The 12,070-nt window shown below is 38.0% G+C and overlaps 1 protein-coding gene across 1 annotated transcript in view; it reads right to left on the reverse strand.

Moving 5' to 3' along the window:
* Positions 1 to 12,070, reverse strand: part of GLRA3 (glycine receptor alpha 3) — a 181,519-nt gene that overhangs the window by 39,836 nt on the left and 129,613 nt on the right.

The raw sequence follows: 12,070 nt of genomic DNA on the forward strand, positions 1-12,070 counted from the left end.
ACTGTCTGTACAAAGAAAAGAAAATGAAAGTGAAGTAGTTCAGTTGTGTCCAGCTCTTTGCGATCCCATGGACTGTAGCCCACCAGGCTCCTCTGTCCACGGAATTTTCCAGGCAAGAGTACTGGAGTGGGTTGCCGTTTCCTTCTCCAGGGGATCTTCCTGACCCAGGGATCAAAGGAATCGAACCCGGGTCTCCTGCAGTGCAGGCAGATTCTTTAGCAACTGAGCCACCAGGGAAGCCCTCTGTCTATAGTAGTAGTATCTTTTTCTTCCCTGTGAGTGAGAAGCTGTTGAAATGTAGAAGGCTGTTGCAGAGAAGGAGTCAATGTGAAATGTAACCTGTGGGGGAAGATGATTGCCAGCATTCACAACAGCCCTGGAGGTAGGCCTCTGAACTAAATCAATCAGTTCAGTCCAGTCACTTAGTCGTGTCTGACTCTTTGCAACCCCATGAACTGGAGCACACTATGCTTTCTTGTCCATCACCAACTTCTGGAGCTTGCTCAAACTCATGTCCATTGAGTCGGTGATGCCACCCAACCATCTCATCCTCTGTCATCCCCTTATCCTCCTGCCTTCATTCGTTCCCAGCATCAGGGTCTTTTCCAATGAGTAAGTTCTTCCCATCATCTGGCCAAAGTATTGGAGCTTCAGCTTCAGCATCAGTCCTTCCAAAGAATATTCATGACTGATTTCCTTTAGGATTGACTGGTTTGATCTCCTTGCAGTGCAAGGGACTCTCATGGGTCTTCTCCAACACCACAGTTCAAAAGCATCAATTCTTCAGTGCTCTGCTTTCTTTATAGTCCAACTCTCACATCCATACACGACTACTGGAAAAACCACACTTTGCATAGATGGACCTTTGTTGGCAAAGTAATGTCGCTGCTTTTTAATATGCTGTCTAGGTTGGTCATAGCTTTTCTTCCAAGGAGTAAGTGTCTTTTAATTTCATGGCTGCAGCCACCATCTGCAGTGATTTTGGAGCCCCAAAATTCTCCAAGCCAGGCTTCAAAAGTAAATGAACCGTGAACTTCCAGATGTTCAAGCTGGATTTAGAAAAGGCAGAGGAACTATGACTTGACTCGACTTGACTATGAGGGCTATTCCATTTCTTCTAAGGTATCTTGCTGCAGTCATAGATATTATGGTCATCTGAGTTAAATTCGTCCATTTCGGTCCATTTTAGTTCACTGATTCCTAAAATGTTGATGTTAATTCTTGCCATCTCCTATTGGATCACTTCCAATTTACCTTGATTCACGGACCTGACATTCCAGGTTCCTATGCAGTATTGTTCTTCATAGCATCAGACTTTACTTCCATCACCAGTCACATCCACAGCTGAGTGTTGTTTTTCCTTTGGCTCTGTCTCTTCATTCTTTCTGGAGTTATTTCTCCACTCTTCCCCAGAAGCATATTGGGCACCTACCGACCTGGAAGTTCATCTTTCAGTGTCCTATCTTTTTGCATTTTCATACTCCTCATGGGGTTTTCAAGGCAAGAATACTGAAGTGGTTTGCCATTCCCTTCTCGAACTAAGTCAAGGGGGTCAGAAAAAGGAAGCAAAACTCTAGGTGAATGAAAACAGCAAACACGAGAAACTCCCAAACAAATTCTCTGCTAGTTAATGTTGTAGGCAGGAGGCTGTGTGTGTGATAATAGTAGAAATAGCTGGTGATGCACAGATTAGACTGAACAAAGTGATGTGTCTGGAAGGAAACTTATCACCTTCCCTCCTCCCACAATACCTGGAATAGGATGTCCCTGAAAGAGCTGAATTACATCCAGCTGTGGTGGTGGCAACTGGAGCCTGACACCTACCCCACTCACCCGACCTGTGTGCACCCCTCAGAGCATCCACTCCACTGGACATGGGGAAGGTGGTACCAAGGGCATCCATGGTGAGAGAGTCTGCGTAGACTGTCTGGGATCCTACTATCAAACTTTTAGCAGCAGCTGCTGCCATGTGATAGCTTATTATGGAGCAAGTGTGATTTGGTAGAGGTTGTCAAGTCCTCCAGATTGAAGGGGACGTGAATTCTGGTTCCCGAACACACATGAGAACCTGCAGGACTGTCTTCCAGATGACTGGACTCAGCACAGCAAAGACTCGCTTACACTGGGATATATTTCACTGAACCCTGCAATGAGTGATTTGATGGATAATAATAGAAGGCTTTCAATTTTATTTGTAAGTCTCTTGATATAGCCATTGTAAATATCATTTACCTAGAGAGGAAATAGATGCACATTTCTCAAGGATCAAGAGTTAGCAAAATATACCTTGATTCTTATCTAGGTAAACATTCTTTCACACATGCAATCCCTAAAGACAAAATATGTGATACATTTCCCAACTTAGATAAATGGAGAAATGAACTGAAACCCGGTTTTGTTTTTTACATTCTAAATTTTTCTTAGAGTCTTCTGTGAAAAGAAGGTAGCTCTCTGAAATTCCCTCAAATAGAAGCTTTAGTTGGTCTCTGATGCAGTTTATAGGCAGCATACATAACTCGCTCTTATAATAATCAGCCACACTAGGTAACTTAAGGCTTGGGTATATCCTAACCATGGGGCTTTCCAGGTGGCACAGTGGTAAGGAATCCACCTGTCAATAAAGGAGACACAAGAGACTTGGATTCAATCCTTGGGTCAGGGAGATCCCCTGGAGAAGGAAATGGCAACCTGCTCCAGAATTCTTGCCCGGGATATTCCATGGACAGAGAAGCCTGATGGGCTATAGTCCATGGGGTCGCAGAGTCAGACAGGACCGAGCACACACACGCTCTCCACATATCCTAATCAGAGTATGCTATTTCCTTACACTATTTAAGTTTGAAGTCAGAAGAAAAATAGTGAGATGGCAAGTTTGGTTGGAGGGGTAATACTTTTATTGAGTAATTTGCTGGGTGTTCAAGGAAAATAACTGAATGGTAATTTTGCCTCAATAGGCCTTCAAATGTAACTTTAAAAAGATCAATACTTTTCCACACAGTTCACAGTGTTTTAGCATCCTTATGTTTTTGGCTGGCAGAACTTTATACAATTCTGGGAATTGCCAAGATGAGCAGACTGGCTAATGAGTTCAAGGCTGTGAGTTGGATTGACTTGTATCCTAATGAGTTTCACAAGAAGGAATACTTTACTGAGGGACCAAAGACATTAACTCTACATTCAGCCAACAATCTCATAGTGGATTTGCAGGGAAGCATGCAAACAAATGACTCAATGAAACCAAACACTTGTTTCTTCAACAAGTATTTATTGGGCACTGGCAATATGTAAAAGCATCCTACTGGGAATGTCGAGCATTATTACCAGGTACAAAGTAAGTGTTGTGGTTGAGGTACAATGTGCTATGTGCCTTCAGAAGAGGGGTCTATGATATCCACTTAAACCTCATTTGAGTTGGACCTTGAAGAAAAGCAAGACCTGTATATAAAGAACACGAGAAAAAGTGAGACACGCACGCAAAGGAAATAGTATGATTGGTTGAAAGAAACCACAAACTTCGAAGGTTTATAATAGGAATAGCAATAGAAACAGTTTGCAAGAGGAAGCATATGGAATGAAAAGATGAATTCATGTAAGATCATATAAAATTTACTCTCAAGGTTGAAAAGTTTGATTTTTTAAAAAACTTCCTGTGGGTAATGGTAACCAATTGGAATCTTTTGAGCAGGGGAGTGACGTGACAAAAACTGCTTTAGAAACATTACTCGAGTAGAATCTTTTCATGGGATGTACAAGATCCAAACTGCTTTCATACTTATAAGACATTATCTGGCCTTTTTCATTGTACTGACATTTGCCCAGATGATTAAAAAAAAATAATAATAAGCAAAACTCCTAGTGTTTAGCATAGTTAAAAACAGTGGCACCAAACTGTGCTAGTGGTTTTTGTATTCTTTACGGCCACATCTTGCATTATAAACATTACCACTTTTATTTAAGAATGCCCTAAATCCTAGATAAAAACAGTAACAATCACAATCTCATTAAACTTTGACCCCTATGTCAATGTCCTTTTAATATTCTGTGTTTTAAAATGGAAGGTATGGATAAAACACTTCAGCTGCACATTGTAAACACAATGGTTGTTTTAAGGAAAAGCACTGGTGTGACTGATTTGCAAGTAAGTAGGCTGGTTTTGCTTGAAATCCTATTTTTACTTGAAAAAATAAATGACTGGCAAACTGTGATTATTAACCTAGAGGGATGGGGTGGGGAGGGAGGTAGGAAGGAGGGTCAACAGGGAGGGGACATAGTTATACCTAAGGTGGATTCATGTTGATGTTTGGCAGAAACCAACACAATATTGTAAAGCAATTATCCTTCAATTAAAAATAAATAAATTTAATTATTAAAAGCTCTGGTTATTACAATTAGCTATATGACCACACATTTTCTTGAAAATAAAAGAAGTAAGTGAACCTCTCACGTTGAGGGAAACAGACACTATTTGTTGTCAATGGTAGATTTTGAGCTTTTTATTCAACATTAGACTTTTGGTAAAATTGTTTTTCCATCCCCTAAAAATTTTCTTTGGATGAGCTCAATGGTGATATTAACAAATGTGACTTTTCAGTCTTATATAATGTTATGTGTTAATGTTTGGAATATCTGAATAACTCATTAAGCCACTGTTTTTCAAATGATCAACGCATAATTTTAAAAATCATGCATATGGTAATGTTACTCTTTCCATACATCTGTAAAATAGACAGCAAATGGGAATTTGCTGTATGCCTCAGGAAACTGAAACAGGGGCTCTATATCAACCTAGAGGCGTGGGGTGGGGAGGGAGATGGGAGGAAGGTTAAAAAGAGAGGCGACATACGTATACCTATGGCTGATTCATGTTGAGGTTTGACAGAAAACAGCAAAATTCTGTAAAGCAATTATCCGTCAATAAAAAATAAATAAATAAATAAAATCATGCATGGATAAGAGATCCATTTAATATTTAAGATGGACACACAGATTTTGACTTATTAGAGTCTGAAGAGTTCATTACAAGTATATAGCAAAATGATTCATACCACTTTGAAAAATATATATGCATTTTTTCAGATTATTTTGCTGAATTTTACTGTACACTTGAAACTAATACAATGTTGTAAATCAACTGCATTTCAACAAAATGAATTCATTGCAGGGGTTTCCGATTTCACATTGCAACCAACCTTTAGGAAACTACCACCTCTAGAAACTGAAAGACTTTCCCCCATATTACAGAACTGCCTTCTTTTTAGAGGTTGAATAGTACCCTATTGTTATGTATATACTACATTTTCTTTATCCATTCATCTGTCAATGGATATGTAAGTGGTCTCCACATCTTGGTTATTGTGAACAGTGCTGCAATGAACATAACAGTACTAGTATTTTTTCAAGATCCTGATTTTAACTTTTACAATAAATGTCCAGAAGTGAGACTACTGGATCATATGATAGTCTTATTTTTCACTGTTGCAACCCATGGATGAAGCTTGAAGATATTGTGTCAAGCGAAATAAGCCAGTCAAAGAAAGGCAAATAGGGCATGATTTCACATATATGCAGTATCTTAAATTATCATATTCATAGAATCAAAGAATGCAATGGTGATCGCCAGGGGCTGAGGAATGGAGAAATGAGAAAAATCCACAAGCATAAAGTTTTAGTCAAACAAGATGAATAAGCTCTAGACAACCGCTGTACGGCATTGTACTTACAGTCAACAATAATGTATTGTACACTTAAAAAATCTGTTAAAAAGGGAGATCTCATGCAAAGTGTTCCAAACACAATATAAAACATTTTAAAAGGTGTGTTTGCATTCTTGAGAAGGTAAAGAAAAAACTCTCATTCTTCCTCAGTGTTTCTTCAGGAAGTCAGAGGTGATACTTTAGTAGACCATTTTGTCAAAATAGGGGGAAAATACAGAGAGAAGGGAGAATAAGAAGTCATAGAACTTTTCAGTTTCAAGTCTAAGTCACTGACACATAGCTATGCCTCAGTTCTTTGCTGACATAGACTGTGAGTAGAGTAGGCTTCTCTGACCATCTTATAAAATATTTTTATTCAGTAACTCTTTCCTGCTTATTTTTTCCATCGAACTTTTCTCTACCTGACAGTCGTGTCTGACTCTTTGTGACCCCATGGACTCCATGGAATTCTCCAGGCTAGAATGCTGGAGAGGGTAGCCTTTCCCTTCTCCAGGGTATCTTTCCAACCCTGGGATCGAACCCAGGTCTCCTACATTGCAGGTGGACTCTTTCCCAACTGAGCCACCAGGGAAGCTCTGACATGGTAAATAGTCACCAACTTTTTATTTGGTTTGTTTCCTATCTAACTTCCTAGAATTTAAACTTTATAGAAGCAAAGGTTATTCTGTTTTAATCACTGGCATGTTTTTTCAGTACCTAAAATAGTATGTAGCATGTACCAGGAACTTGAATATATATATATTCACTGACATATATACACTACCATGTGTGAAAAAGCAGAAGAGCTCAGCTAGGTTCTTGGTGATGACCTAGCGGGGGTGGGATGGGGAGGTGGCGGGGAGAAAGGCTCAAGAGGGAAGGGATATATGTAAATATATTTATACTATGGCTGACTTGCATTGTTGTAATGCAGAAATCAACACAACACTGTAAAGCAATTATTCTCCAATTAAAAATTTAAAAATTTGGAAAGGGTTAGTTACTGTTACAGAAGGGTTTCCCTGGTGGTTCAGTGGTAAAGAATCTGTCTGCCAATGCAGGAGATGCCAGGTTGATCCCTGGGTCAGGAAGATGCCCTGGAGAAGGAAATGGCAACCCACTCCAGTGTTCTTGCCTGGGAAATCCTCTAGACAGAGGAGCCTGGTGGGCTGCAGTCCATAGGGTAGCAAAGGGTCAGATACAACTTGGCAACTAAACAGCAACAACTGTTATAGAGACAGACAGGCTGATCGAAGGAAACAAAGGTAAAGTTTAGGATGATATCTAAGCATGTATGAACACTGAAAAGTTCTGCCGCTTGCATGCAGCACTGTAAGATGTAGGGGTCTAGAGCATCAAGTGTAACACAGCCATGTGAATGTCTGTGGGTTGGGGTTAGACATAGGCGTAATCTTGAGGGATTCACAAAAAGCTTCTGGAGCCTGAACTTCTTCAGTGGTACCTCTGGGGCTAGTCAAGAGTGGGCAATGCCAGAAAAATGCCCAATGTTCAGCGTTTGGTGGTTTGTTGATACCCATAGGAGTAATTGTCTATTAGCAGTCTGTCTATTAGTCGACTGATAGTCAATCTATCAGTAATAGTCTGGAGATTTTGGTTCAAGGCTCCCATAGACCCAAGTCGTGAAAGGTAGCAAATCATGAAAAGATATGGAGGAAACTTAAATGCTTGTTACTAAGTGGAAGAAGTCAATCAATCTGAAAAGGCTACATGCTATATAATTCCAACTCCATGATATTCTAGAAAGGGTAAAACTATGGAGGCAGTGAAAAGCTCAGTGATAACCAGGGGCCTGGGGCAAGGAAGGAGTGAATAGGCAGAACAAAGAGGATATTTAGGGCAACGAAACTATTCTGTGTGTGTGTGCATGCTCAGTCAGTCATGTCCGATTCTTTGCAACCCCATGGACTATAACATGCCAGGCTCCTCTGTCCTTGGAATTTTCCAGGCAAAAACATTGGAGTGGGTTTCCTATTCTATACAATACTATAATGGAATACAAGTCATTACAGACTTGTCAAAACTCAGAGAATACACACCATCAAGAGTGAACCCTAGTGTAGGTCCATGGATTGTAATAAGTGTATCTCTCTGGTGTGGGGTGTTGATACTGGCAGAGGATGTACTTATGTGTGGGGTCAGAGACGTATACAAGAAACTGTTGATTTTTGTTCAATTTTGTCATGAACCTAAAACTGCTCTTAAAAAGTCTATTTCTAAAAGAAGTTGTAGTTGTTAAATTGTTCATTTTTATATGAACACCAAGTGACTGAACTATAATTCTGTGTGTGTGACAAAGCTGATGTTGAACCAAAAATTGTATTTCATCAAGGCATAACATGTTGTTCTATTTACTGTTTTTCATCAGCTAAATTTTCTTTTAAATTTGAGCATTTGAAGAGTTACTTTATAAATCATCTTATATATTCTGCAATGGTATTAAACTTTCAGTAAATAGATTCTCCAAATTTTTGTTGTATTTATCCAAAATCAGTCAGAAATGTTTAGTCAAATTATTTTACAAATGCAGCACTAAAATTTTAGATTCTGAAGCTTTTTAGCAAATGGAAGTTATAAATATGATGCTTATAAACAGTAACACATTGAGATTAATCCCTACAACAGAAAGAGAGAAACACTGAGGTCTCAAAAGTTGTACAATATTTATTTTTTATGTATGTAATAAATCTATTTTGGAACATCTTATGTGAAGATTATATTGATGGGCTCTTTGTTTTTAACTGGATAATTTATACTGAAATTCAATGGAATTCAGAAGGCATATTTTCCAGCAAGTAAATTAGGTGGAGAATTTGAAAAGATTCCTAAATAAAAATGACTAATTTGACTGAGTTTTGTCCTATAAAAATTTTTTTGATGACAGTTACTCATTGAAGAGAAAGGCAATATCTGTAAATATATATGGGTTGAACTAGTTAGCTATTAATATTTCAATACAAAGAAATTAAGTCCTAAAATTAGCAAATACTTTAGCCATCTCAACTATATAGAGACTATTTTCTCAATAAGACCATTATAGTCTATAGGGTCCACCAATGGCATCAACAATTACAAATTTAGTACAAAAATTGCAGCTCTAAAGATGGTTCCAAATTAGTTTGATTTGCTTTTATATACTTTGTATATTTCTTTAGGAAGGATTATATTTTATACATTAGAACTATAGTCATCCTCTAATATAAAAGACATCAGTTAATAGATATTACAAAGATACAGTAACTTAAATACTTGTAGTGCCCTTCATTTATCCTCATAAGCACCCCCATTTTGATGATAAATTACAGGGTCACCCTGATGATAAGGAGAAAGACAGAGATCGAGCTGGATGTAATCCAGCTTGAAATCTCCTGTTCTTAACAAACAGCTGGAATTTTAAAAACGAAAGGAAGAAAATGCTCGCATTTGGCAGGTGCTGGCAGTCTTTGGCCAGAAGAGATGTTACGCCAGTAAATTTTACTGACCTGATATATGTGACTGCCATGTCAAAATGTATTTAACTAAAACATTATAATTCATACTGAGTACATTTCATTTGAATAATTTTACTATAAACTAGACTGTTACATGTGGTTTTAAGTTCTTAGGCTTGTTGAATTATTTTCACTAAACTTCCCTGGTATAAACAACCTATAAGGATTATTCTGGGCTTCCCAGGTGGCGCTAGTTGTATAGAATCCACTTGCCAATGCAGGAGACTTAAGAGATACATGTTCAATCCCTGGATTGGGAAGATCCCCTGGAGGAGGGCATGGCAACCCACTCCAGTTATTCTTGCCTGGAGAATCCCATAGACAGAGAAGCCTGGCAGGCTACAGTCCATAAGGTCACAAAGAATCAGACACTACTGAAGCGACTTAGCACGCACAACCATTATTCTACTAGTATTTTGATTACATTTGTCTTTGAAGACATGAAACACTTTATCATAGATCATCTGTGTAACCTTTCTCCCTTTCTCTCTTAGGATAATGTTGGAAAAAAAATTCCTGACTCCTAATCTATCTTCTCAAATGACAATAACTTTGTTCACATTTTTTGAAACCTCACAAAATTATCACACATTGAATGTACCATGTTTTAAAGTTCTTATGAGAAATCTCAACTAAAGTCAGAAAAGGACCTAATTTTGACCCCATTTTAATGAGGAAAAGGTATATAATTGTTTCTGGCCTGGGAGAAGTTTGAGAGGGCTCTTTGGAAAAACACTGTGTCTGCCTATCAGAGTGTTAGAGATTCAGATCTGCTCAAATTTATGAATTGATTAGTTTATTCACAGACCCAAACATTTCAAACAGACTCTGAGCCAACATCAGTTTTGCAACACTTAAAGTTTGTGTAATTGGAGAAGGAAATGGCAACCTACTTCAGCATTCTTGCCTGGAGAGTCCCAGGGACAGAGGAGTGGGCTGCCGTCTACGGGTTCACACAGAGTCGGACACGACTTAGCAGCAGCAAAGGTTGTGTAAGGTTTGAGTAAAGAATAAAAAGGCACTATAAACCTTTGATTGGACCAAAGTTTTCCTGATGCCTGATAAATCAGTATAACTAATCATTCACAAGAACCAAAAGCTAGGTTAACTTTAGAGAAGGAAGTCTTACATGATATTAGCAAGAAAATCCATTTCAGAATCTTAGTTCCAGAAGCATTTGAAGAGTGTCATTACAAAATAGCAGAAATTTTAACATGGCTAGAATAAGATTAAAAAAACTTTAGTTCAACTTCTCTTCAAGGTGAAATATTATAAAATGTCTCTCACTACAATACATTCATTGCAGTACACAAGACAATATAACTAGCATTATGGTAATAAATGGATGTCAAATGTTGAAATTCATATCCAATACATAGAACAACAAAAATGAAATAATAGAATTATTATTTTACAATTTTCCATATAAACAAACTACATTTTTCCTCTCAGGTATCTTGGAATTTATATATTTTTCCTATTCTTAATCTTTTTACTTATTTTTAGAACTTAAAACGTTGCCGAATGAAGCAAAAGATAGCTGATGTTTTATATGCAATAGAAGCCTACATGTGAAAAAAACTTCTATCTAAAATGAAATGAAACTGGAGGATATAAAATGAAGAAACTCAGGCATGGATCCTCAGAAAGGAGCTTAAGAACTGAAAGAATGATTTTCTGCAAAAGTCTGACTTACAGAGATGGAGACTTACCTCCTGACCAACAAACATCCACCAAGAATGTCTCCCCATCCCCAAGACAATGAACTTCCTGCTTGGACTCTGCCTGGACTTGTCCCTCTTTGCACTCCTTGCCCATAAATAGACTTCCAAGAACAGAACCCTCTATGGTCATGCTTGGAACTTGCTACAGCATGGATTTCTCGAATTGCATTTCCTCTGCTATTCCCAATAAACTCAATTTCTGGTCATTTGAGCTTGCTTTTGTTTAGTTCTTTACTTAGGTCAACATCTATAACATCAAATATATCTAAGATGAAAGTGACATTTGTGCAGAAAAGTATCTGAATAACAGGAAGAAAATGACTTTATTCTTTTTCTCCTCAGATAAATTATGCAGTAAAATCAGCACTGACTCATAAAAGATAGATTTACAGGAGCCATAAATACAGTTGTGAGAACTTGCAATAATAAAATTTCAACAAAATTAGTATGTTTACAAATGGGATGGACTTTTGATGGACTCATCATACCAAGAGGTGTTGAGGGCTTTACTGCTTAAAGTTGCATGTGTCTTAAATTGCTCATCACAAATGAACCAGAAGTTTAAAGCTTCACTCAGTGGGCAATATCTCTATATTATTTTAGATAATTAATATTTGTTATTTAACAAAATTTTTGTTAAATTATTCAATTTTACTGCAATCCATGCTACCAGAGTATTTTTGTGCTCTAAGTCACTAGTTGCTAGCTGAATGCTGATTATTTCAGGTAAACGTGAAAAACTAATTTCAAGAATTGAGGATTTTTACATCCAGAGGATTATATTGTGGCTATTCGCTAGTGGAGATGAGAGAAACAGTGATCATTACAGGCTGAGAAGGAAGGTTTAATTACCATTGAGAATGTCAACTACTTCCAGAGCAATTTTTAGAAGACTGACCCAGCCTGTGAGTGTCCAGAAGTCTCCAGTGGAGGTGTGGGTCGACAGTGGACAGCTGCAGGGTCAGGAGCACTGAACACAACAGTGCATGCACAGGTCCTTTTGAAGGAGGTCGCCATTATCTTTATCACCCCTACCACAGTGTGGTCTCAGTCAAACACAGGGAGGGTACACAACCCTGCCCATCAATAGAAAATCAGGTTAAAGTTTTACTGAGCATGGCCCTGCCCATCAAAACAAGACCCA

Source organism: Budorcas taxicolor, chromosome 8 (assembly GCF_023091745.1).
Source record: "Budorcas taxicolor isolate Tak-1 chromosome 8, Takin1.1, whole genome shotgun sequence".
Taxonomy (NCBI): Eukaryota; Metazoa; Chordata; class Mammalia; order Artiodactyla; family Bovidae; genus Budorcas; species Budorcas taxicolor.